Below are 25787 nucleotides of genomic sequence, written 5' to 3'. Positions count from 1 at the left end.
GTCATTTCTTCCTCTTCGCTAGGAGAGAGACACTGCCAAATCAGAGCGAGCCCAGTGGAGGGCCACCAGGATGCTCAGGGGCTGGAGCATCAGCCCTGCAAGGGGAGCCTGAGGGATGGGGCTGCTCCAGCCTGGAGAAGGGAAGGCTTTGCGGGCACCTCAGAGCAGTCTGCCCTTGCTACAAGTAGGTCATCAAGACGACAGACCCAGGCTCTCCACAGCAGTGAATGGTGGCAGGAGGAGAGAAAACACACATTAAGTTGAAAAGAGAAGTTCAGAGGGGGGAAGAAAGGAATCCTTTTTTTCCCATGAGGACAGCGGAGCAGGTTGCCCCAAGACGTTATGCAGTCTCCACCCCTGGAAGTTTTTGAAACCCACCTGGGTAAAGCCCTAAACAACAAGGTTTGACCTTTTCACTGGCCCTGCATTGAGCAGGAGGTTGGACTACAGAGCTCCTGAGGTCCCTTCTAAGCTGAATTTTCCTGCGATTCTGTGGCTGTGTTAAACGAAAAGCAGAAAAAATATCAATAAAAACATATATTTAAGCTGCATGTAAGACTGTGGAATATGAACAATGTCTTGATTCAATCTCGGTCTCCTGCAGTTTTTCATGCAGTTTTGAAAAATTAGAACTGCTTCTGTAATTTAATACAAGAAGTTCCTCTTTCAAAAGAAACACATTTATACCCACTTAAACTGCGAAAAATATGGAATTCTGAACTCCTTGGACTAGACCTTGGAGTCTCAGGCCTTGACTGAAAGCTCAAGCAGGTAAAGCAGTATCAATTAAGAGCGCATTTTGCAATATTGTGCTGGCAAAATTCCCAGCAAAAAAAGAGTCACTTTATTTCCTTCCAGTAACAACTGTACTAGCCAAAGAAACCCTTTTTTCTAGCATGGACCCTGCATCTGGACCCCATTATATTGATCTAGAAATTTATGTATCAATATAGCTTTTGCTGACCATAGGAAACTATTCCCTGCTAAACCAAACAACCAGAGTCTGACTGGCGTAACTCCACCTATAGCAGATTTTACCAATATTGGTACCCTTATGTTGTACAAGCACAGACTTAAACCATTGCTTACACTAGGCGTTCACAGCTAGTCTTGCAGAAATTACTACCATTCATCACATAATGTGCACTAGCCGTAGTCACTTTCAAGCAAAGGAACCTCTTCCAGATGAAGAACTATTATGAACTGAGCTATTGGAATCCTACTTGACATGCTGTTGACAAACACTGCATTATACACTAACATGAACAGAGAGCAAAAGCAGATCCAGCTATCATTTCGTCTTCTGCACCTGGTTCCAGTGCATCATGCTCAGAAAGGAGAGACCTTTCAATACACTGTTCGGAATGGACTGAAGAGGCAACTGCGTGTGCATAGAAAAGAGTACTTACATTAGCTGGTGTTGGTATTATTGGATACTGTATCAGAACAAATGGTCAGAATTCAAGTATCTTTACTGAGCGTATTCAAGCCAGACCTGCTTTTCCAGGCTTTTTAAGGGAACTGTAGGAAATCTCCAAGAGTGACAATACAGAGTAAATGAAAAAGTGAAGTACATAGGCATACATGAAATTATACACAGTTTGCAAGGTAGATGTTACCTAACAGAGGTATAAAGAATATGATTGATTCCTATGTTGTTGCTGAGCTAAATTTAGGATTCATGCTTCATAAGATACTAAACTCTAACATTCTGAAGCTGATTTCTGTTGATGATTAAAATACTACCACAGAGTAGCAGCACAGAATAGGTATATTATAACTTCCCCCCAAATCCTCCAATGAAACTAAGTATACTAGTTATTAAAAGAAAGACAGACTTACATTCCTTTTTACTTTTTTAATATGAGAGAAGCCAAGAGATTACTGGCCATTTATTATGCTATTTACTTGTATTGGAGCAATGAAGAAAATTCAAAATATTTATCCTACAGACACGTAACACATACCTTTGTGCTTTTTCAGCTCCAGGACAAGCTGTATACAGTGTGGAAAATCAAAACGTAGTTTAGGGGTGAAGTCCCAATTACTGGGGGAAAAAAAAAAAAAAGATCTACTTGTTTTCCAACTTCGGAGAATCTATCCCCCTCCTACCTCTGTACTGATGACCTTCACCTCTCCAAAGGTCCCCTGCCATCCCAAGCCAGGATCCCAAACCTGCACCTGCCTGCGCTCTTACCTGGCTCCTCTCTTCCCAGCCCCACCCACACCACCACAAGCTTTCTGACTGCAAAATACTTTGGCTGCTTTTGCCTAAATCTGGTCTTGTTGGCAGTGAACTGCGACACTAACCCCCATGAAACAAAACAACTTGCCATGTTGTCCTGGTTTCAGCTGGGACAGTGTTAATTTTCTTCCCAGTAGCTGCTATGTTTTAGATTTAGTATGAGAGTAATGTTGATGACCCTGATGGTTTTAATTGTTGCTAGGGAATCAAGGACTTCTTCCAGTCTCCCACGTTCAGCTAATGTGCAGGTGTGCAGGAGCTGGGAGGGAGCACAGCCAGGCAGCCAGCCCAAGCTGGCCAGTGGAAATATTCCATAACATGGACGGCAGGCTCAGCTTATGACTGAGGGTTGGCCAGAGGGCAGGAATCGTTTTTATTATCTTTTCTTTTCCATGAGTTTGAATCCTCTCTTGTCTGGCTGTTCTAACATTTCCAGAAGTTTGATCTTTTTCCGTGAGTTTGGCAGGTTATGCAAAATACATGAGTTTGGTGAAATCCACGAGATCTGTGAGCTCCGGGAAACTCGTGGGTTCCACGCTCTCTGCTCAGGGACCGGCTGCAAATTGGTCGTTGCGTGGTGAGAAAATTGTATTGTGTATAGTCCATATTCATCATCATTAGTAGTAGTGGTGGTAGTAGTAGTAGTAGTAGTGTTAGCATTAGTGCTAGTCTTAGTATTTCTTTTGTTGTCTTCTTAAACTGTCTTCATCTCAAACCCATGAATTTCTCCTTTTGTCCATTTCTCCTCCCTGTCCCGCTGTAGGGGGAAGGGGAAGGGTGAGCGAGCGGCTGTCTGGCGCTGAGTTGCTGGCTGCCGGGTTAAACCATGACACATGCGAAGAAATAAAAAATGTTGTCTAGTACACACAAAGACCAGGGAGGTATAAGTCCAGAATATATAAGAAATCTACTGATTTATTATTGTCTATGCTTATTTGTATACAGAACGAGGGAGCAGTACAGAATTTCCTCTGGTTTATCTATTTGGTATTTTAGATGTTCAGCTCTCACTGCTACTTGGCCAACACAAAACAGTTTGTAATAATCTCAGGTCTTATTATGTTACAGGAGTGTTGCATTAAATAAACACCATAAACATCTCTGGAGCCGGAATACACGTCTTCCTCTCCCAACACAGTGTTCCCAACCACAAAACTACAGAGTTGGGATCAGGTTTGTGGTTGCAATTTCTAACCCAATGAGTTACTAATCACGCTTTGCCATAGCCTCGGCAGCAGGAGGGAAGAATGAAAGGCCTAAGGAGCAACCGCTAGCTTGGCTGCACAGGCATGTCCTGGGAGATGTGGGTATGGATGCCCTAACCGCTGGTGAGAACTGAAACTTCACATCCTTTGCACGTTTATTAATGGAAAGGCTATGGTATTGCTTGACACTGTTGGAAGAATGCAGAGTTCTGTTTCTGTGGTTATTCATATGTGGAAAAGGCAAGAAATGGCTCTGGTGTAGGAATAAGAAAAATGTATCTGTGTGCCCGTACTTTAAAACCTCAGTGACGCTTCTGGCAGATACTTATCAACACGTCACATTTCAATTCCCTTAAGCCAGCCGAAAATTGATGGGGTCGCACCCCACGGTCCTTCTCGCCCCGGCTGTATGTCTTCACACCCCCACCACCCCTCAAAGGGGTGGGTAGAGAGCCAGCCTGGAGTGACAGCCTGGCTGAGGATGGCTCGCTCGCTCTTTGCGGGTTGGTCTTGGAGGCACAGCAGCTCCCCGAAGCCAAGCAGCGCCCAGTCGCGAAGCTCCCGGTGCACGAACAAGTGAAGGGCAGCACCAACCTGAGCAGCAAAAGGTGCCGGGAACCGCACCATCCCCGGCCACCGTAACCCAACCACTTCCCTCTGGTGGCACCAGCATTAGTGCTCATCGAACCACAGCAGGGAACTTGGGTGAGCTACAGTCCTCTTCTATTCCAGGTTAATTTCAGAGGGGGCTTTGCATCATGGCACATCAAACGATTGCAGAACTCTTGCTTGTGTGGCTCTTGTCCCACCTCTGTCATACGAGGAAGCCAGATGCAGAGCCAGCATGGGGGGGGCCCGCCGCAAGGCCCGTAGAGACAAGTCTGTCACTGCTGAGGGCACCTCTGCGCATGTGGGTCTACCTCTGGTACTTTGTCAACGTAAATGGTACCTAAATAAAATAAACCGATGGCACCGCGCTCATTGTGACCGGTTCCTCTTCGAGGCGTTCCTCAAAAGAGAAATCTTGATTAGGGTAAGAAAGGTCCGGGCAGGCGTTCTCCATTTCGCGGTAGCTGCCGCCCCCGCTCACAGCACGGCGCCCGCCGCGGCCCTTCCAGCCGCTCAAACCCACCTCACTTCTGACCGGCGGCCGCACGCCCCCTCCTCCCGAACACCGGCTTCGCCGCCCTCCCGCAGACAAGCCCGGGGGCCGGCCCTGCCCTCACCGGCGGCGCCGGGCCCGTTCTCCCACGGCGGGCGGCGGCAGCCCCGCTGCAGTAGCCGCCGCCTTCCCCTAGACGGAGCCCCGCGGCGCGGAGAGGGCGGGCGGGCACCGGCGGGCGGCTGCGGGGCGGCCGGCCGCGCTCCCGGGGACGCGCCGCCCCGCCCCGGCCCGCCCCGCCAGACGCGTTCCCCCGGCGCGCCGCCGGCCCCTCTCCCTGACCCGGTGCTCCCCGCGGCGGGCGGAGAGCCAGCTGCCCAGCGGGGCGCGGCCGCCATGGCAGCGGCGGCGGCAGCAGGAGGAGGAGGAGGAAGAGGCGGCTGAGCGCCCCGCGCCCCAGCAGGCAGGGCAGGCGCGGAGGGGCTGCGGGGCGGCGGCGAGCCAAGTGAGTGCTGCCGGTACCGCTGCCCGGGGGGGAGCGGCAGTGCGGGCCGCCCCCCGCCCCGGCCCGACCTCCCCTCCGCGCCCCGCCCCGCGGGAGGGGTGCGGGCTCAGCCCCGCGCCCGGCCGCCCTCGCTCGCCGCCGTCGTTCGTCGCCGCCTCAGAAGTTGGGGCCGGCCGGGGGCGGAGGGAGCGCGATGGCCGGCGGGGCCGCCGCCGCGGCGGCCGCTCGCTGAGGCGCTCCCATGGTGCCGGCGCTCGCCGGGGCAGGGGGGGGTGGGGGCCGCGCCCGCCGCCGCCCGCCGCGCCGCTCCGCTGGAACTTGGGGGAAGTTTCTGACCGAGTCGGTGAGTACCGGGCGGCGGCGGCGGCTCCGCGCCTGGCCCCGCCGGGCGCCTCCCGCTCCGGGCAGCCGCGGGGCGCCCGGCGCGGCCCCAGCCCCGGCGGCGGGCCGGGGTACGCCTCCCTCCCGTCGCGCTGTTCCCGCCGGCCCTCGCCCGGCGGCTGGCGGGGGTCCGCGGGCAGCGCCGGGGCGTTGGGGTGTCGGAGCCCCTCCGGGAGCGGGGACGCCCGGCCCGGGCAGCGCGGCGCCGGACCCGGGCCGTGGGGCCGCGGGCCCGCGGCTGGGGCGGGCGAGGAGTTCGGTGACCCCCGCGCTGGGGGCGGCCGGGGGGGTGTGGGGAGACGTGGCTTCGGGGGTCCGGAGAATCGGTGCTCCTCGGAGGAGCCCTGTTCTCTGTGCGGGCTGGGGTTCGAAAAGCAGAGCGGGACGGGCGCGTGGGCTGCCGGCGTCCGGCCTCGGCTGCTGCCGCGGACCGCACCGGAGCGTCCCTTCGGCGTGGTTTGTCCCGGCTCAGGGGGTGCCCCCCACCCCACCGCCTGTTTTTCTTAACTTTTCGCGCCGTCTGTAATTGATGGCATTTCTTAGTGTGTGGTCTGCTCTAAGTACTGCACGGGGGAAAAAAAAAAAACCAAACTCAGGAGTGTTTTTAAGAACAAATACCGCCAATGCTCTGAGCAGAGGTATAAAGAACAGCGGGTGTTGCTGCGGAGGAATAACTCGTGTTTTCTTCCGGCAACATCTCCGGTGGTATTTGTTGCAGGATCTCGGGGGGTTAGTTCTAGAGATCAGGTGTGCGGATGTGTATTAGTTACTCATCTTTTCAGCAGCGTATCCCTCGTTCGGAATCCGGTGTGTTACCGACTGGCTTGTGTTTAGTCGCGGCTTCACCTTCCTCCTCGTGTCGCAGCAACAAAAGACCCACACCTGGTCATCCTTCTGTTCGTGGTTAAATCAGAGAGGAGAATGAAGCCAATAAAAAAACTAGCCCACCGCTGGAGTTGGATCCTATTTGATAAATGCTTCGAGCAGGTGTTTACTGATAGGAAAAATTTAAGTTGTTTGCTAGGTAAAGAGGTGTTTAACTTAATTCTGAAGGTCTCTTAGCTGTTGCTTGATTGTTCACATCGGTGATGAAAATGTAGCTGGGAATAGAATCAGTGTAAGGGGATTTGTTAATATTCATTTAAATATTGGTGTTGATTTAAAATATGCTATTTTAAATACTGAGTTTAGAGTAGATTTCAGATGTTTTGTGGCTATGAGTGGTAAATAGAAGTATTACTGAAAGTTATTCAGACAGCTTGAGATGTTTAAATAGGAATGTGGTGTCTTTCATCTCCACCACATCTCAGTCTTACTAGAGTTGCTACTTGCCGTGTTAATTCACGATGTTAACATGTTTTAATAATTATAAAGGACTGGCAAGCAAGACGGCTTGCAATGCTTCTGAGGAGTAATTTCTAAAATTGCAAGTAAGTGGTAGTGGTACTTTTGTTAAGTATATGAAAATGACTGCTGAAACTAACTTACAGAGAAGTCATAGCTACCCCACAGATACTTTGGAGTCAGTTTCTCCGAGTATGGCCAGGCATCGTTTTCCTTACCGTGGGCTGTTTGGTTGTCTCCCGGTGTTGATGTATCAGCACAGCACAGTGCAGTGCCATGCAGATAGGCAAACGTGGGGGCTCTGTAGGGGTGTTCCTCCCGCGGCACCGTGCAGCGCAACAGTGCTGCTCCCGGGGGGGGACTTGGGTGTCTGTGCCACGCTGGGTGTGCTGGGGAGATGCACAGAGCTTGATGCTGCACGTTGTCACTGACTGAAGAAGCATGTGCTGCTGCCATCTGTGACCTCTTGTGCCCATTTCCAGTAGGGAAAGCTCAAGCAAATCTTTGCTGGCTTTGTTACTACCTTTCTTTTCCGTGATCTGGAGGCTGAGGAAGTGCGATATATTTCTTTGTCCTTTTAGGGTAGGACTTTCACTCACGGGGTCTCTTTCCTTTGACTATGCGTACATTTCTGTTAATGTGTATATAAACTAGAGGAAGGCCTTGCTCCTAGCAAATTAAGCTTGCTTTTGCTGCAGAAGTTGCTTTTTATCAAAGCTGGTATTTATCTTGCACTACTAATGGGAGCATTAAGCTGAATGAATGTAACAGTGTGTATCTTACTTGAAATACCAGATTTCCATGGACAAAATAGAAGCTGTGAATGTTTTTCATTGAGCAAGCAAGGTAGGCAGAGATGCTTTGACTTTTTTTTTTTTTTTTTTGGTCTGATTTAAAAAAAAACCACACTCTTTCATCAAACGTGACAGCACTTGCATTCAGCCCAGTTGAAACTCTTGTAGTCTTAAGGTAGGTGTCGAAGTATTTTCAAAGCATTGCAAATACAGAGAAGTTCTAGAAATAACAAAAAGAGGGGATAAAGTTGGTGGGGAAAGGAAGGGCAAGGATACTAGCAGTGGATTGGTGAGTCCGCTCAGTCTGCATGGGAGTCCCCAAATGATGGGTTTGCTAGAGGGTCGGGTTTCTTTTAACTAAAAGGAACTTGCATATTTTTTCACCAGATATTTGTCTGATTGAAAGACGAATCTTTGGCCCAGCAAAGCTGAGATGGTTCTGGGAAGAGGGCAGTGTGAGGAAAGCAGGCAGAGAGGCGGTGAGGCTACCACTGCAGTCGTGGCAAAAGCAAAAGGGTGACGCAACGAGATACTAGCTTGGCAGGAATAGATTTATGTCAGGACTTCAAGGAACATTTTGTGCTCAGATTGTTTATCACAAGGGAGATCTTTCTTTATTGTATATGAATCCCAATTTAAGATCTTTATATGAGGTAGGTGTTTATTTGCACATCGTTTTAATTTGTGAATGATGTAACAAGCATCCTTTTACTGAAGAGCTGATTCTCAATGTACGAGAAACAGTTTTTACCAGTAAATTTTAAAGGCTGTTTCCTGACAGTAATGGGTGTTGTCCATATCACCTTTACTGCAAATTATGAAATGGAAATAATATTTGAGTGTGATATTTTATTGACTTTTAGAAAGCAGGTATTCTGTTAAAACGAAAGTCATCACCAGAAACTGTATTTTTTTATTAATAAGGTAATATAAACTTCAGAAATGCTTCACGATAGCAGGGTGGTTTGCAATAAGGTAAGGCTTAATGTCTTACTTAAAAAAGATAATATTCCTTTCTGTTTGCTGAGCATTTCAGAGGTATGATGTTGTGAGGATGTAAAGGACAATTAAAATTATTTCTACCAAAGCAATAACTGGTGGAAAACACCCTTGTCCAGTCTTCTTCTTCAGGCAGTAGTGGTCACTGATGCACGAGATACTTGCATTAAATATGTGGATGTATGTGCACAGGCACTCGGTTCAGAGTAACCTTTCAGGTGTGAGGTTGTCCCACTTCATTTGTTATCCGTGTAGTCAGTAGCTGAAGGATTACAGCAGTAATCAAGTGTTTATGAGCTTTAAACTCCATCTGTTGTGCTATTCATACTTATCATGCTAATCAGATTTATGTTAGTCTTTTGACTTCCCAGAAAATCCACTGACCGTGATGCTGACATCCGTATCTTGTAAATCATGCTCAGTTTTATAACTTTCAGTTATTAAGATACTGCTATTTGTAGCAGTACAGTCAGCAACATAGTGTGTTGTCCTGCTGCGTGTCTGAACTAGCAGTTATGTTTTGTGGAAGGGATCCACACTGCGTGGGATCGTGGTCGTACGGGGGAACGCTATGCAGGGCTGTATGGAGGACACTGGAGGTGTGGTGGAGACAATAGGCACTGGAACATGGGGGAACACTGATGGGAGGATATGGAGCTCTGGTAAATTAAGCAGAAAATTTCAGCCTCTCTGCATTAAGAGAGTAAACACACCACCCATTCATCTGGTGTGGAAGGAGTTATACTCTCCTGTCTCTCCTGCTCTGTAGCCATTCAGAGAGAGACAGAGCGTTAGGGTGTCACAGTGCTAGACCTGCTAGGCCTGTGCATCGAGCACAGCTGAGTGCCAAGGATGGGTGCGTAATGTGGGAAACTGAACTCAGAATGTGCTGAGAGAAGATGCTTCATCACTTTTACACTCATTAAGGCAGAAGATTTCTGTCTCTGGTCACTCAATAAGCTTACTGCTCGTAATCCTAGAACAACGATGATATATGAAGACACGAATATGAATAATCAGCTGCCATAAATCCATTACAGTCTTCAAACTCAGTTTATAAGTAGTCAGTTCAATCACGAAGTAGTATTTCAGATACTCTACAGAGTGAGTTTGTGCAGTACAGGTTTGTCAGCAGCTAACACACAACTCTGAGGGGTAGTTGAGAGAGTTGGGTTATTAGTAACAACCGTCATGTTGCATCATTCAAGTGTTTAAATTGAGTTTGAAGTTTCACTGCCTCAGGAGAAAATGAGATTGGTGAGACCTGGCCCTTCAGTAAGAGAAAAATCAAATCGTGACCTATTGTCAGGAGCTGTTCCAGCATCCTCTGTGCTGGCTGTTGACTTGCACCCCAGGCTGTCGTGGCATTGCGGTCCTGGGCAGCCCGATACAGTCACTCAGTGCTCCAGCTTTTGCAGTGGTGCTGGTTCAGGTCTGGTGGGCCTAGAATCTGGGGAGAACAGAAGGATTTTTGTTGCTCTTCTCCAGGTAGAGACATTAAGGGGCTGTTTCTGTCCTTGGAAATCTGCTGCACCTGTAAGATGCTGGGTGTGTTCAAATCCCAGTGGGCTGGCTCTGTATTCCAGTAGATGTCTAGGATGCATTGATGGTACCCTGTAGGTAGAAACCGTACCTGTGTTAGTTCTGTGAACAGATGTTTGTGTGCCTGACTGGTATGCAGCAGTTTGGGGTTTTAATGTGTACGTGGTTCATCACTACAATCTTACTGGTGTAGCTGAATGACTCCTTTTGTGCCTGCTGGAGTCTGGGGATTCGGTAGCAATAGTGTGACCATGAAAGAGAGTCTGTAGAGCAGGAGAAACAGACTGAAAGAATCAACAAATTTTATTTCAGTTGTCTCGGTTAAATGAGCATGCTTGTCAGTTTTTGCTTCACTTCACGAATTGCGTGCCTTATTTGCAGCTGCTCTGAAATGTTCAGCTAGCAGTCTGATTTCTGCTGTGTCTCATGTTTTTTTCCTTTTGTGCATGCCTTTTTCAAAATAGTAATTTATGTCAGTGGTATCTTGAGAGTGAATTGGTGCGGTAGGCTCTTTATCACATAGCTGCAAATATTGTTTGAATTTGGTACCAAATGCTTATTAAACTGTGTTTGCTCAGGAGCCGTGTTACGACCCTACTTTATAATTGTTTTGAGCGATGCCTTGTATACTGTTTTCATCCAAAAAACTTGAACTGTTTGGTGTTTTGGCTATTCACAAGATTGCTAGTGGCTTTATGTGATGCTGTAAAAAGTGAGTGAAAAGAAAGCAGCATACCTTCTAGATGGTGGTTCTTGCCCCTTGCTTCACATGTGTTGAAGAGGACTGATAGTGATTACATTTGCTACCAAGCTTTGTCTGTTCTGCTTGGAGGAACAAAGGTCTGGGATGAGGATCGAGAGGGAAAAAGCAATTAGAAGCAATAAGCTGCTGTGTCTTTGGTTTTGATTACTTTTTGTGGCTGAGCCTGGTAAGGCATGTCTGGGGAAGGCTATGGAACTTTTATGTAGAAAGAAACTCACAAGACAACCATTGCTTTTGTAATGACTGTGACAGTTTGAATTCGGGCACAGGGCAGATCTTAAGGACGAAGTCAGATGTTAAGTGCAAAGGGCAGAATGTAGCGTGGTCAGGACTCCACGAGCCCATCTGTACATCACAGCAGTGCAGATCAAGACCAGTGAGCTGTGCTCACACTGGGGCGTTGGTCTTCCAGGCTGAGCCCTGGTTTCTGTAGGGCACGTACTAGGGCCATGCTTGCCGCAGTGAGGTAAGCCACAGAAGGAGTGATTTACACTGTGTGGTGGGAAATCCTGCGCTTTTTTCTTGAATCTGTTTGCAGTTTGTGGCTCATTCACACATGTAACTGAAATACATGCAGCTAAAACTTCTCAGACTTGACTTGTGCTTGTTCCAAACAGTGCCAGTCTGCTGGTCCAGTATGTGTGGATGAGCTATTCCTACTCGTGGCTGCAATGTTACTGCAGTAGGATCAGAGAGAACGTGTGAGACAGTGCTTTACCCTTTGTAGCTGTGATTTCTGTCCTTTGGAGAGCAGCAGTGAGTCTCTGGGTCTGCTGGTGGTGGTGACAAACACGGTGGCGCGGGAGAGACGCCTGTTACGTGATATGGTCACTGCTGGCCTCCTGTACACCGGCCAGTTCTGCTGGTGCAGGACAGTGTGTACGGCATGGAGGGGTGGCAGCCCGCGATGGGGAGAAGTGGCCCCTCCACCTCCCTACGAGGAAGGCTATTTTTGTAGAACTGTGTGATGAGCTCTGGTGTCTTCCAGCACTAAGGTACATTTAATACGGGAGGCCGTCAGTTCAGAAACCATTTCAGAAAAAGCAGTCGCCGTCGTAAAGCAGCCTGTACCTCATTACTGCTGGTTCTTGGTTAAGTATTTTGCTTGAATAGCAAATTCCTTTGAAATAGTAAGATAGCCTTGAGAGAATGAATTTGTTTGATTGTACTGGGTCCAGACACGCTTTTTTTCAGTGGCATGTAATTTATCCACCACAAGACACACACAGTGTGTTAGCTACCATGAATACTGCTTGATCATTCTTAAAGCCTTTGGCTGACCAAAGGGATGCCAGCGGTGACATTGAGGAAGGATGGCATTCACCTGTTTAAGTGGTATGAGGGGCCTGCCTAACTTGCTTGGGAGCAAGAACGCTTGCGTGAAGATGCTTTACACATCATTGATTTTTTCAGGCCTACTGTATATAACTGTAGAATTTGTATCCCATGTATGAAGGACGTAAGCAATACATAGTGTTCTTGTGTCTTTCATCCAGCTTGTGGCATAGATTAGTGCACTTAATGCCATGATGGAAAAAGTAATGTTGCTTACTGTTGTGCCAATGCATTTCTTGTAGCCTGTTCTGTTGCTTTTTTCCAGTTATAAAAAGTTAATGTTTTATTCAAGTAACCAAAACTCTTGTGAAAATCATTGCAGGTCCCCTTTTCCTCTCCTGTTCTACTACTGCAGGCAGAGGGCTCTTTCCATAGGAGCCCAAGGGAGGTTTATGGATCCACTGGGAATAAAAAAAACCATCCCTCAAAAAGAAAGAACATAGTGTTTAGGAGGAGAGACTCCTTCTGACTGTTCGTGTTGACATTGAACAATATGATGGAAATCTTCATGCAGAAGCTTCTGTAGTCATGCTTCTGGTTTGTGTGCTGAGGTATGAATTTCAGATACAATTCATTTTTCAAAGAATTTTGGCCTAGCGTTGGAGTGTTATTTCAAGCCTAAAGAACCTGAGAGCCTGGTTAATCACGGGCGATCTTGGAGTAGAAGAGGGAAGAAGTTTTCCACAATGGGCGAACATGGGCGTTTCAGTTTGCTAAATCGTGCAGAAAAGGAGGGGAGGTTTTATGGTGTGAGGGATCAAGAGCCAGGGACTGCATACACATTATTGAGAATTTCTGAAGCCAAATGGAATATGTGGAAGTAGAAAGACCAGGACATGAAAGCCTGGGGAACTGTTGGATGATGTTGGAAAGACTGAAGTTATAGATTCTGAACTGTTTGGTTCTACTGTCTGTTGTGGTTTTACCCCAGCCAACAGCTAAACACCACACAGCTGCTCGCTCACTTGTCCCTGGTGGGATGGGGGAGAGAATCGGAAGGGTAAAAGTGAGGAAACTCATAGGTTGAGATAGACAGCTTCATAGATAAATCAAAAGCCATGCACGCAAGCCAAGCAGAACAAGGAGTTCATTCACTCTTTCCCGTTGGCAGGCAGACGTTTGGCCATTGCCAGGAAAGCAGGGCTCCGTCACGTGTGACAGTAACTTGGGAAGATAAAACGCCATCACTCTGAATGTCTTCCCCTTCCTCCTTCCTCCCCCTGCTTTATATGCTGAGCGTGACGCCGCGTGGTGTGGGACACCCCTTTGGTGGGTCGGGGTCGGCTGTCCCGGCTGTGCCCCCTCCCAGCCCCTCGGGCACCCCCAGCCCACTCGCTGGTGGGGCGGTGGGAGGGGCAGGACGGGCCTGGGCTCTGTGTAAGCACTGCCCAGCAGTGACCAAAACACCCCTGTGTTATGTGTTTCCTGCACAAATCCAAACCATAGCCCCTCACCAGCTGCTATGAATAAAACTAACTCTACCCCAGCCAAAACCAGCACACTGTCTTAAGGGGAAACTGAACATTGTGTGACTAGTAATGAAACAAACGTATTTAAGACTAAGTGTGATGATTTGTTTAGGGATGTCTGAGATGGCTGGACTAAAACACAATAAAAAACCCAAAACCCACAAGGTGATTTAAAAATTCAGATGAAATTTGAATTGCACCCAGAAGTGCAATTAATTACTAAATATATTAAATATACCCAGCACTATATTTTCATACTGATTTTTTTAAAAGCTTTTGGTTTTTTGTTATTATAAAGACTATGGCACTTTGTGGGTAGAGCTGTGGTAGGAATAGAAATATTTTTGGTAGTGTAGGACTCATTTTGCCAGAGGCTTGCCTTGGTATGCTTTCCAAATGGTGTATTGGTTGCAGTGTTTTGTAGGAGCCTGTCAGTGCAATGTCTCAGTAAAAAAAAAAAAAAATACAGGGAACAGAAAGATGATATTTTCATATCAAACAACTGATGTCTTTCCCCAACTCAGTTTTATATGTGAGTAGTTGGTACGCATACTGTTTGTTTATATTGCAGTTTTTGTTTTATTTACTGATGCTGAAGTGTGGAAAGAAAAGTAAGATCAGTAAAAATGACTGGCACCATTTGTTGTTCGGGCTGAAACAGAAGAGGTATCTCTCACTGGTTATTCATTTGCCTGGATGTTTTTTAACTGATTTTAAAAGGTTCCTGCCAAAGAGCCCAATCTGATAGGAGGCTGTGGCTTGGTAATCCTGTTCGTATGAAGCAGAAGTGTGCCCTTATGGACAAAAGAAGAATTATCCCTGCCACCCCCTGCGTCTCGGACACCTGCACTGACCAGATATCTTGAAAATTGGCACGAGAAGGAGGTTCATTCCCGTTCAGATTGAACAGTACTACAGAGCAGCGACCTCAGCTGTGGCTTCTGGATCTGTGGGGCACACAGCGCTCTGTTCCTGGGGCTTTTTGTTGGCTCCGGGATGGCCAGGCTCCTCTGCCACTGGAGCCCCATACCAAAACCTTTGCTCAACTGAGACCGAGAGCTGAATAGGCTTAGTCAAGTAATTATTTTTGTTTAATTTTGAACCCTTAAATACTTTCTAGTGGGACAGAAACCATTTTAGAAATTTCTTATGTTTATATTACAGTATATGTAAACATCCTTTATGTTGTCATTTTTTTATAGACACTCTAGGTTGAAAGCCTCTGTAACCTACAAGGGTGACATTCATTAGAGTTACTGACTCTTACACTGTGGAAAAGTTACCATGAGCCAGCCTGCCAGAGAGCGTGGAGAGGAATGGGTGGAGAGGGGAGAGGGGAGCACTTTCAAACTCTGCTGTGTCAGTGTCAATACCGGCCACGAGGGAGAAGACGGAAGATTGATTGTAGAGGCTTCTGTAGGAGACTTTCTTATTTTCTTCTGACTGTTTTTTAAGTAGTTGTATTCAGTAATTTACAAAGCCAAATACCAGAATGGCAATCCACAGCTTACTGGACATATAGTCAGATTTCAGCATACCTTTAACAGAACAATCCATAAAGAAGAGAAATGCATCCAGATTATTAAAGATTGTATGTTTCTATATTGTATGCAATCCATGTTGTGACTCATGTTATCATTATATTTAATAGACCTAATAACGTTACTTCTTTCACTTTATTCCAGCTCTTCTGACTGAAAGTTGCCTTTCAGTTTCGGGTAGGATTTTCTGAATTGTGTGGCTTAGAGAAAGTGTGGAAGGACTGACAGAAGCTTCTTTTACAGGACGGATGAGCAATCTTTATCTTTTGCCACAGCATTGTGCTTTGGCAGGTTGGCTCTGGTGGGCACCGACAAAATCCTGTGTTTGCGGTACTGCTTCATATCCCAGTAGACTGGCATTTTCCAGATGCTCTGATTACTCACTACCTAAGCAATACAGATAGATGCTTTTAAAAAATATTATTAAAATTCCTGTTCAGAAACAGTGCAGTTGTTCACAAGCTGTGGCTTGTGGAGCACTTCCAGACAACGCAGATGAAAGCCAGCTCAGGGAAAGTGCTGAGCTGTGCTCGGCCGGAGGAGATGGCAGCCGGGGCCTCAGTCACCCATTCAGCAGCCTGCGAGCCGTGGCCTGTTCCTCTCTGGCCCCTCTCCCTCAGCTGCTGCCGAGCAGGGATTGAAGTCTCTCCAAGTTTGTCCTAATGCATGTGAACTCAGCAACCGGTTTCCTCCGATACCAGTACAGGAGAAGCAGCTGATGATAAAGCCCACTGCAAGTATCCCTAAGACAGCAGAGCTGCAGAAGCTGGTGGAAGTGTGGCACCTGGGGAGGTGGAAACTTGCTAATAGAGAATAGCAGGAAGCCTGAACAAGCAACCATATTCATTATGGCAATTACTTGACAGAAATAAAGCATCTTCTGGGGAAGGATGAATGTTAATCTGTGTTTTGTTCTGTTGGTGCAGTTGTTAGTGGGTGCTATGATGACACAAACAGTACTGGAGAAATTCAGACATTGGAAAAGCAAGAAGAAAAAAACCACCGAAAACATATTGAACAGGCTAGCATTGATTCTTTACCTTGCATAAGCTTTCTGGGATGCATTAAGGGACTGAGTCATGGAGAGTAGACAGTAGTTCTAACACAGTAGATCAAGGGTGGAGCGTATGTACTTCTAAGTGAAGAGCACAGACCTTCTTGGATGTTCTACGTTATAAATAGTTGCTTATTGGCAGCTCTGATTTTGGGCCTTGGCTTTTGACCCCTACTGCTCTTACCATTCATTCCTTTGTCTTGGTCCTAGCAGTGCAATTCAGTTAGCACAGAAAAGGACTAATGCCATTTATTATGTTGGTTTGTCATTCAAAACAATGAAAACAAACAGATCCACTCATATTCCCTCAACTTTGCAGACCAATGTGTGTCTGGCAGATGAGGGATGATGCTTTCAAAACCATGCTGGCAGCTCCTTTCTGAGGAGTGACACGAGACCTTCCTGGGCTACATTTGGGAACTTTCTGCAGATTGCATTACAAACTTCGAATGTGTTTTATTTAGTGTTAGTATTTCTGGCCATTGTTTGGCTCCGAGACGTGTCCATGGACATTCAGTGCTGTCTGCTCTTCTTCCCCTGATTACCAACAAGTCACTGTGTGGAACACAGTCATTTCATTGTAGTAAATTTAAGCAAATGTTGAAATGGTAAAGAAGTGCCACATGGACCATTAGAAATAATTACCATGGGATCAAGAAGACCCACAACAGTAGTGTTTTGTCGTCAGCTGTTAATACAGTTGGGCACTGAGAAGTTGTGAAGGAAATTCAAAACAATCTCTCCAAGTCTTGCCAAGATTGCTCAGTGGAATCACTTGTTGCCAGATGCTGGTGCTGAATGAGAGAGAACGGCAGCCACCACTGGGGGATTAGTTTTCTGGAGTTACTCAGTCAATTATCAGTCCAGTCGTTGTAGGGGCTTATTAATACTCTGTGGACTACCCTGCAGCCTGAATGACAAGCAAGCAGGTAGGAATGATATTTATGAGGAAAGTGTTTCACACCTATCCTGTTAGCTCTGGAGGTGCATACAGCATCTTTTATCTGGGAGTTTAATGTAGCTGTGCAAAAGGGATTGTAGCGTAGATTGTAGGATCGGAGCGAAATATTTGGTCTGCATTTCCCAAGCAGTAGCTCCTGGAAGCGATACACAGCTTGTGGCTAGGAACAGGGCCATATCCCCGGCCATGACTGCAAGGGAGGCTCTGCAGTGAGCTCAGAAAGACCTCAGCCAACCGTGAGCCTGCAGAGCCTGCGCTCATGGCACCAGTTTCCAAACCATAGCAGAACCACTACAGCTGTTCTGTTATTTTTTTTTCTCTTAGAACAGGGGAATACTTGGTTGAGTGTTTGGGTATTGTTTCAAACGTATCGCGCTCTTAGTTTTTATGCAGTCTTGGAATTAGTAATAATCCAGGTGCTGCTTGTATTTCACAGATGATGTATCCAACCCAAGAGTCCAGAGAGCCCACAAACAGACTATTGCTTTTCTTCAAGCCGTTCTTTCTGGCAGTAGCGTGAGCTGAAAGGTTTACGTGAATTAAAGATTCATGGCCAAGCATCAAGTCAGGCCATTAAAGTTACCTGGTGGTCAGGCCGCCTTGAGCAGTTCGCTAATGAAGAAATGAAAATCCAGCTCTACACTGACTAAATAGATGTAATTGCTTCGATGGTAGATGCTGCTGGGAGGAATCTAGCATCCTTTCTGAAGTCTGGTTTGTTGATTATTGCATGACCCAGTTGGCAGCAAGCTTGTCTTGTGAGGCACAGGACAATGATATCCTGCACAGCTACTTTGCTAAGTAATTGAAATACAGTGCCAGCATTATTTGGGACAGATATGTCTTTGATAACCTGTTGCTGCCAAATTCCAAATTGCATGATAAAAAGAATGACTTTTTTCCATCATAAAACTTTCCTGCATTGTTCATCAGCAAGCTTGAGCCTAAGGAGCTCTGTTTCTGGTGAGATTTAGGGGATTGTTTCTAGTCAAGGCGTCAGTAGGCACATCCTATTGCTCACTAGCAAATCTGCTATACCGTACTACAAATCTAGGCATTTGCTCAAAATTCAGCATATTTTCAGAAAATTTGGATTGTGGTGTCAAACTTATTTAGAAGTTATTTTCATAAACCCAGAAAATTTTAACCAGAAAAACACTAGTAGTTATCGCTTTAGCTGATCCTGACTCTAGTCTTTGACACATGATGACCTATCTGCAGAAAATGAACACTTTTTCACAAATCTCAGAATGTCTAAAAGCTCGCTCTTTAGCAAAAATGGGAATCTGGCAGGCCCCAAGTGCAAACCAGTCTCTTTGTGGAGACTTACTTGCAGGCCCTCTGATAACGGTGGTTCTTCTCTGCAAAGTTAACGTAGGCAACTTGTGCAGTTAGTCTGATCTTCTTTCCTCTGACTGAATTTCTCTGTTGTCTGAACTCTGCCTGAAAAGTAGATTGGCACATGTTCTCTTATTTTTCAAATTAGTCATGCTAGCTATGCATAAAAGAGCTAGAGCAAAAGCATTCCGTATCCATTGTTAAGTGTTTTGTTTTCCAGACTGAAAACTGAATACTTGCAGCTCACATGTCATTATATGCTTGTCATTCCTGATTACTTTCTGGCATGTTACTGTGTGTTTTGTAGACAGGAAAATATATTTGAGGGTTTTTTTTAAGCACACAGCTGAAATGCCTCCATAACTAGGCTAACCAAAAAAAAAAAAAAAAGTTTTGTGAGGTGGAAAACTATGGGGAGAAATAAATGTCTGGACATACTAACTTGTTCCTTTCCAAAAGAATAACTTGCTGCATCTCTTAGTATTTTGTCCTGAAGGAATGAGATTGTTACATTTCATAACTGGAAGTTAGTCATCAAGCATATTTGGTCATTTTCAGAGCATATAAGTGGGTGTTTTTTCCCTGCAGATATTCTGTATACTGCAGCATGTTTTACCGAAGGAACATGTGGTGTTTGCATACCAGATTTTACATGCACAGATTCATAAATGCACATGTACAGAGAAGCAGATTTGCAGTTCTGACCCTGGAGATACGCTACCAACGAGCTACAATAACTCCCCTGAAGCTGGTGGTAAATAGAAACTGAATCAGTGAAAAAACAAGAGTTTCCCAGCTGGCATTGCCTTTGCTTCTTGGGATTTTATGGTCTTTTGACTGTTGGTTGACAAGTTGACTACCCTGACAATGTGCTGGAGTATCAGAAGCCTGTTATCTCCCAAAAGAGCTGCAGTTCCTGAGTCTGAAGGTAGATCTTCAGAGTCACCGCAGTTAAGAGTGATGCAGCTTTGTGGAGCACGTGCTTAGGCTGCTTAGGATAGATTCAGGCGTGAAATATATTCAAAGGCTGTGGCTGGAAATTAAAGGCAGGTATATTCTACATAAAATTGATTAACTGGGGAGGCTCTCGTTTCTCTGCCGCAGGGGCTGCAACGCACACCATGGTGTAGGGTGCCTGAGCTGCATCCCTGGCCGGGAGCAGGGTTTTCACTGGGCTGAAAAGCTGATTGTGACTTGGCCCCCAGCTGCCGGCAGCAGGAGAGGTTGGGAGGCCGTGACGGGGCTCTGCCGTGTCATCAGGAAGGGCTGTTCGGCTCCTTCTGGCAGCAGCCTACAGCCCAGTTGGTTCTGGCCAGGCACAAAGCTGCCTTTCGACAGCCCCAGGTACCAGGTGCTGCCAGCCTTGTTGTGGGGCTAGAGGCAGCCTTGGGGCAGTGGAGCCCCAGGCAAAGCGGGCATTGGGGTCCGCTCTCGGTCATCTGCAAGTTGGCCCATGTTCATCGTGTGGCTTGTGTGTCCAGGGACAAGGGATCCAAGAGCTCTGTGTCCTGGGCATTGCCATCAAGGACAAATTGGGCAGGGACAGGCAGCGTTGAGCTGCAGCAGCAAATGGGAAGCCTGGCCTGTGGTGCCTGATTGCTCTGGGCAATACCGTCACTGCGTTAAAGTCGCGGAAGGGTGCTCGCATGATGTAGTACCAAGTATCTGCACTAGATAGCTGAATTACTCGCCTTCTGTGAAGACTTTACTGGCTATGATAAGCTTAGAACCTTAGTTCAGCCACCTCACTTTAATGCCTGCTCTTCAATGGCATGTGCGGAATTTCCCTGGTATGCGCTGTTAAATACGCCTGCCTCAGGTGACAATAATTTATTAATAATACAGTACCACAGCCATAGTTTGCAATTCAGTCAGCTATGCTAAACAAATATGAAGATACCTACCCCGGAGAACTGGCACGTGGCGTTCAGGAATGGCAGGATAATTTACGGTGCCGAACAAAACAAATACAGTCACATGCGGCTGCGCTGCATGCTGATCGCTTGTGCTTATAATATGTTTTTTGTTGGCTGTGTGCCTACTGAGATCTGACACTCCCCAATATTAGTTGCCTCTTTGTGCCTTGCTAAAATAGCTGTAGGAAAATATTTTTCTGAAATCTGAGGTTTTAAGGGAATTTTGAATGTAGCCTGATGAGGTATGACAGTGAAGGATTCCGTGAATATTTAATTTTGAGTGAAGATAATTAGTCTCTTTTGTGCAGTGAAGTATATAAGCTTTTCATTATAAGCTTGCCTCTGACTGGATGAAGTAAAGTAGTAATTTTTCTGGAAAAACAGACTTTGCAAGAAACCAAGCTGTTAATAAATTTGAGTTGAATTAGTCTAATAGTTCCATCACTTTGAAGTTGCTGGGACTTTATAACACATAAATGCTGGACTGGTTAAACACATTTTAAATAAAAATCAATTTTTTCAGTCTGAAGCATGATATTAATGAGATGAAAACAGCTGAACAAAAGTAATTTCAAATAAATGTAAATAAGTTCAAATATTTTCAAGTGTATTCAAATAAATGAAAATACTTTTTATTTAGTATTGCATAAAATGATATGAATTGACTAGAAATAAAAATCTCAGTCCTCCTGTGGAATTATGTATCAGTGTGAATGGAGCCAAATGAAATTTTTTCATCACACCAAAAGGGTCTGTTACTGAAGACTGTTTTTGCTGTTAGGCTAACTGCTGTCAGTTTTCTTTTACAGAGAAACCAGTGTTCTAATGGTGTTCATGAAGATATTAAAATGCTTTGAAACAGGCAGGATTTTACTAAATTATTATTAAATGATGCCAGGTATTGATTGTGCAAGGTAGTAATCTCAGATAAAGGTAATGCTAGACATAACGGTGCTGCTGCTGCTGCTGCTGGTACCGTGGCAAGCACTGGGTGGACGCATCTCCCTGTCCTTTGGAGAGTTTGCAGCATGGGTAGGGACGCTGTCACTCCTCGCATGAATGGGACAGCGGAGCCCCAGAGCACCTCCGAGTGAGCTCCCCAGGGTCTGCGGCACTGCAGGGTTGTTTTGCTTTTTGTAATTATCTAGCTGGAAAGTTATTTAAAAAAACCTTCACCACAGTCAGTGCTCGTGATGGCCTCCCTCCTCCTGCTCTCCCAAATGTCTCACGTCTCTTCTGTAAGCCAAATGCCACACTCTAAACCTTTCTCTGCTGGTCAGGTTTTCTGGACTTCATGTCTTCATTGCTCTCTGCTGCACACTCTGTGGGCTGGCGACAGTATTGGAAAGGAGAAGCGGCCCAAAGGAAAAGTGGTGTTTAGTAGCACCCGGGAGCAGAGCGACTGGTCGCCCCTCTCGTGTGTGCTGCTGCTGCCAATGCACCACGGAATCCCTGGTGCCGGTGAGACAATGGCATTTTGTCACTGACTCACATTCAGTTTGTGGTTTACCCCAAACACCTCATCCCTCCATCCTTCTTTCCTCCCCCCTCCCCCCCCCAAACTGCTGTCTAGCAGTTACTACATTGTTCAGTTGTAGAATGTGACACTCTGACATTTTAATCTTGTAATAAAGCAATGAGAAAACTGTCTTGAATAATTGGAAATCCCTAGATACAATCACTTTTTTGTTTGGTTGGTTTTTGTTTAAACATGCCCAAGATAAATGTGCATTAAAGAAGCTTCAGACTGAAAAATGCTTTAGCGAAATACACAAAATCCATCTTTGTTTCCAGGTGAGGGATGGGTATAACAGGTTTTGCTGTGGATCTGTACAGGTCCCACGGCTGCGTGACGTTGGTGCCCTGTGCTGGCACTGTACTGTGTCAGAGCAAACGCTCAAAGTCCTGTTTGTGTTTTTGTCAGTAAAGATCCTGGCACTGCTTTTTTCGTGTGTTGAGGTGGTGACTGTGGTGGCCAAACTAAGCTGCTGACAGTATAGTTTCCCCTATGTGGCCCTAACTGCTAGTCGTAAGGCTCTGCAAATACAGCTTCTGAGCTGACAGGCTGGTGTTCTTCAGCTAGAGCATGAGCCCTTGTAAGAGCTTTTGCTCTCCCTGAGGTTTATTGCAAAATGAGAATGTTCCCTTTGTCTCTGGCATCAGCTCAGGTTTGTAAACTTTGTTAACCAAAAAAGTACTGAGTTCATATTCCACAATACTTGGAATCGGTTTGCTGACTTTTGGGTACACAGGGCTGTTGCTCTCACTCAGCACACTTTTGCCCTTAAACTTCCAGATGATCCCTGTACACATTTTCTTGTTTACTCCCTTTTCTTTCAGAGCGCTCATTCCTGGAAAATCGAACGTGAGCACAGTTTCCAAACTGTGCTGAGGGTGATCCTTCTCTTTTGCTGTGAGAGCACTTGGTGGGATGAATGGTGAACATTTTGCTTGTCACTGATTTTTTAGCACTGCGGATGGGAATATTTGAATTACCAGAGACAATGGATGGATGCGGTGCATACCTAGAGAGGGAGATTGGCAGGTAGGAGGTGGGTGTGGGGTTCAGCTAGTAGTTTCTGCCTGTGGGGCAAGTGCGAAGGGGTGGTAGCTGGGAGGGGCGGCAGCAGGCAGTACTTGCCAGTGGTGATCTCCTGACCTTCACCCACTCTCCTTGGCACAGCTTGCCCCTCTGTCCTCCAGCCTGTCTCCTGCCCTTGGACATCACGGCTTCTTCCTTCCTTTAAAGTTGACCTTGGCTCCACGTGTGCTGGAAGGTGAGCTCCCACTGAACAGCCTGCTGCTTTGCCTTGGCTGGGGTCCCAATGCAGGTCCTGCGTAATCGTATCTTTTAATTGCTATTTTCTTGGGTTTGAGGGGGATGGGAAGCACAGAAGGCAGTGCCAGGTTATAAGAACTGGTTTACAGAGGCTTTGAAGATGGGGCTGTTCAGTATTGAGGAGTAATGTTTTTTCTTTGTACAGCATTAATCAATTTGCATTCCATTTTCACTGTGACAGCTCAGATATAATTACTCCGCACCATGGGCTACTTAGATGAGTACTGTATATTCAAGTGAACTTTTTAACCTGCTAAATGAATAGCATGGAGAAAGTTAATGCTATTTATATTTAATTAAAAATTTGCAAACCAGGCAGGAGGGAAGAGTGTACACAGAAGCTATGTTACCCTTTATGTTCAAGCTAATCCAGTTGCCTGGTGTCTCTTTGAGAGGTGATGAGTATAAGCTTCTGCTACAGCCAATTGACTGTAATAAAGGGGCTGACTTGTTTAAAAGGATACTGTCCACTTGAATATTGTGAAGTTCAGTAATGTTGAAAAATGCCCGATTGGGAATATAGCCTTCCTTTTCTGGTTGATTCTGCTTATTTCTTGATAATGTCATCTTCAGTAGGTTGGGGCTGGGGGACTGAAAAGAGGTGAATACGTATAGCAAAGTTCATTTTGCCTGCTTTAGTCCCTGTGTACCTCCATGTCTGTTTAGCACCTTGGTAGGGATGTAATCTTCCACATGGTGCTATAAAATGCCTGAAAGCACTTCATTTTTAAGGAGGTGCAGCATGCCTTTCTCTTGCTTTTGATAAAAGTTTATAGCCTTCCTTGTTGCCTAGAGAATTTTACAAGTGTGAATCCTAAAAGCTGAGGCACCAGAAGAAATAAGAAAGCTCATTTTTAAGCACAGTTTTAAGCCAGGCTCATGAATGTTGAATGCCTGTGGTAAGCTTGGCAAGTCAAGTAACTTCTTAATACAAATCCCATTCACTGTCTTTGGTGTATGAATGCCTCAGCTACTTAAAGAGAGTAGAAACAGCATCTTTCTCTGCATCTTCTTTCTCAACTTGTGAGCAAACTGATGTACAGATATACGCATATATTAGTTGTTCTCTCTAGGTGGACACTACTTAGGTCCTGATCCTGCAGTGAGATTTCTAAGCATAAGCCACTGTTAAACTTTCTGGTGCAGGATGAGAAGGCATGCGTCTCTCTGAAAAGGGGTTGTTTCTGGGCAGTGCTGGGGGAGAGCATCAAGGCATGTTTTAGCATGGAAATGTTGGACAGCCCATTTCAAGTGCAGAGAAGGGACAGTAAGTTCTTAGTAATAAAACTACTGTGTAGGACTGAGTCATACTTGTTTTCATATATATATATAAAAAAGAGTTTTCGTGTTAAAATAAGCAGCAGTTGTGTTTGCTTGCGGGAATTCTCTCAGTTAAGTTGTTATTTGAGGAGAAAGAGTGTGCTTCTGATTAATAGGTCATTACCCAAACCTTACCAAAGTACAGGAATTTCAGAGATAAGCTGCTTTTATAAGTGAAGAAATCATCTTGCCCTCTGTTCTTTCTACTGTTTCTGTAAGCAACAGTTAAACCATCTGACCCTCAATACCAGTTATCATTGGGAGAGATATGAACACCGAGCTGGAAAACAGTTTCACCCTTTGCAATTTATAGGTGCCTCCAGCGTGCTGGTAAATGGCCTTGGTTAAAAAGAGAGACAGTTATGTTTAAATGATTGTAATAGTGGGGTTTTTGCCTTTTTAATTGTACTACCTAAGCTGTTTTCCTCCTTTAAGAGGAAATGCTAATTTGCATGTTTTTTGCATGTTTCAGTGCAAATGCTAACAGCATTCCAGAGCCTTTTCCTCTCACAGGGAATGGTGCCATTTATCTCCTTGTCACCTATGGCTCACATTGTTGCACCCAAACCCAAATCCTTCATGCCGCAGTTACCCAAAAGAGAGGTTTGGTTTCGCACTGTGCAGGCCACCAGCATCAGTAGCCATCAGCTGCCTTTGTGGGTTTGAGTTGAATGTAGCTACAGTGATGCAGTGATATTTTTGTGTTTGTGTAACTTGTGTGCTTTGTAATCATCAAAATATCACAAGGCAACCTTTTGGAAAGTACAGCTGACTTAATGAATGTGTTTCTGATGTTTGTATCTACTGGAAGAGGCATTTGGAGGAGAGGGAAAGGAGTTATTGAGAAGGAGAAAAATGACTCATCAGAAGTATTTGTCCTTTTTTTCTTTCCCGTGTTTGGCTGTTTCCATCGTAAACTGTGGAGTGATTGATGCCTGTCTGAACAGTATTGAGGGTAGGAGATAGCTCTCAGAAGGTGAAATATTCTACGGTTTTTAACCTCCTTCCTTCCTTTGCTATATATGAACATGCTAAAGGCTGACAAAGTTTATTAACTGTGAAGGATGTTTGTCTAGTTTACTCTAATTCTTTATTTACAATAGCCTGCCTTTTTTAAGGAAAAAAAAAACAAAC

The 25787-nt window shown here is 45.7% G+C and overlaps 1 protein-coding gene across 7 annotated transcripts in view; it reads left to right on the top strand.

Moving 5' to 3' along the window:
• The first annotated feature begins 4924 nt into the window (after positions 1-4924).
• GHR (growth hormone receptor) overlaps positions 4925-25787 on the top strand; it is a 132149-nt gene continuing 111286 nt past the window's right edge. For 2 of the 7 annotated variants that reach the window (XM_075446817.1, XM_075446822.1), the window contains exon 1: positions 5297-5400. The gene's annotated coding sequence lies outside the window, so the exon portion shown is untranslated. Of the gene's footprint in view, positions 5058-5296; positions 5401-22858; positions 23040-23177; positions 23272-25787 lie in introns of those variants that run through there. The other 5 variants (XM_075446818.1, XM_075446825.1, XM_075446821.1 and 2 more) reach the window with 5 other exon arrangements.

This window comes from Opisthocomus hoazin, chromosome Z, assembly GCF_030867145.1.
Source record: "Opisthocomus hoazin isolate bOpiHoa1 chromosome Z, bOpiHoa1.hap1, whole genome shotgun sequence".
NCBI classification, from domain to species: Eukaryota; Metazoa; Chordata; class Aves; order Opisthocomiformes; family Opisthocomidae; genus Opisthocomus; species Opisthocomus hoazin.
Note: the sequence above shows the minus strand (reverse complement) of the source record. Positions and strands in the feature narration are given on the sequence as shown.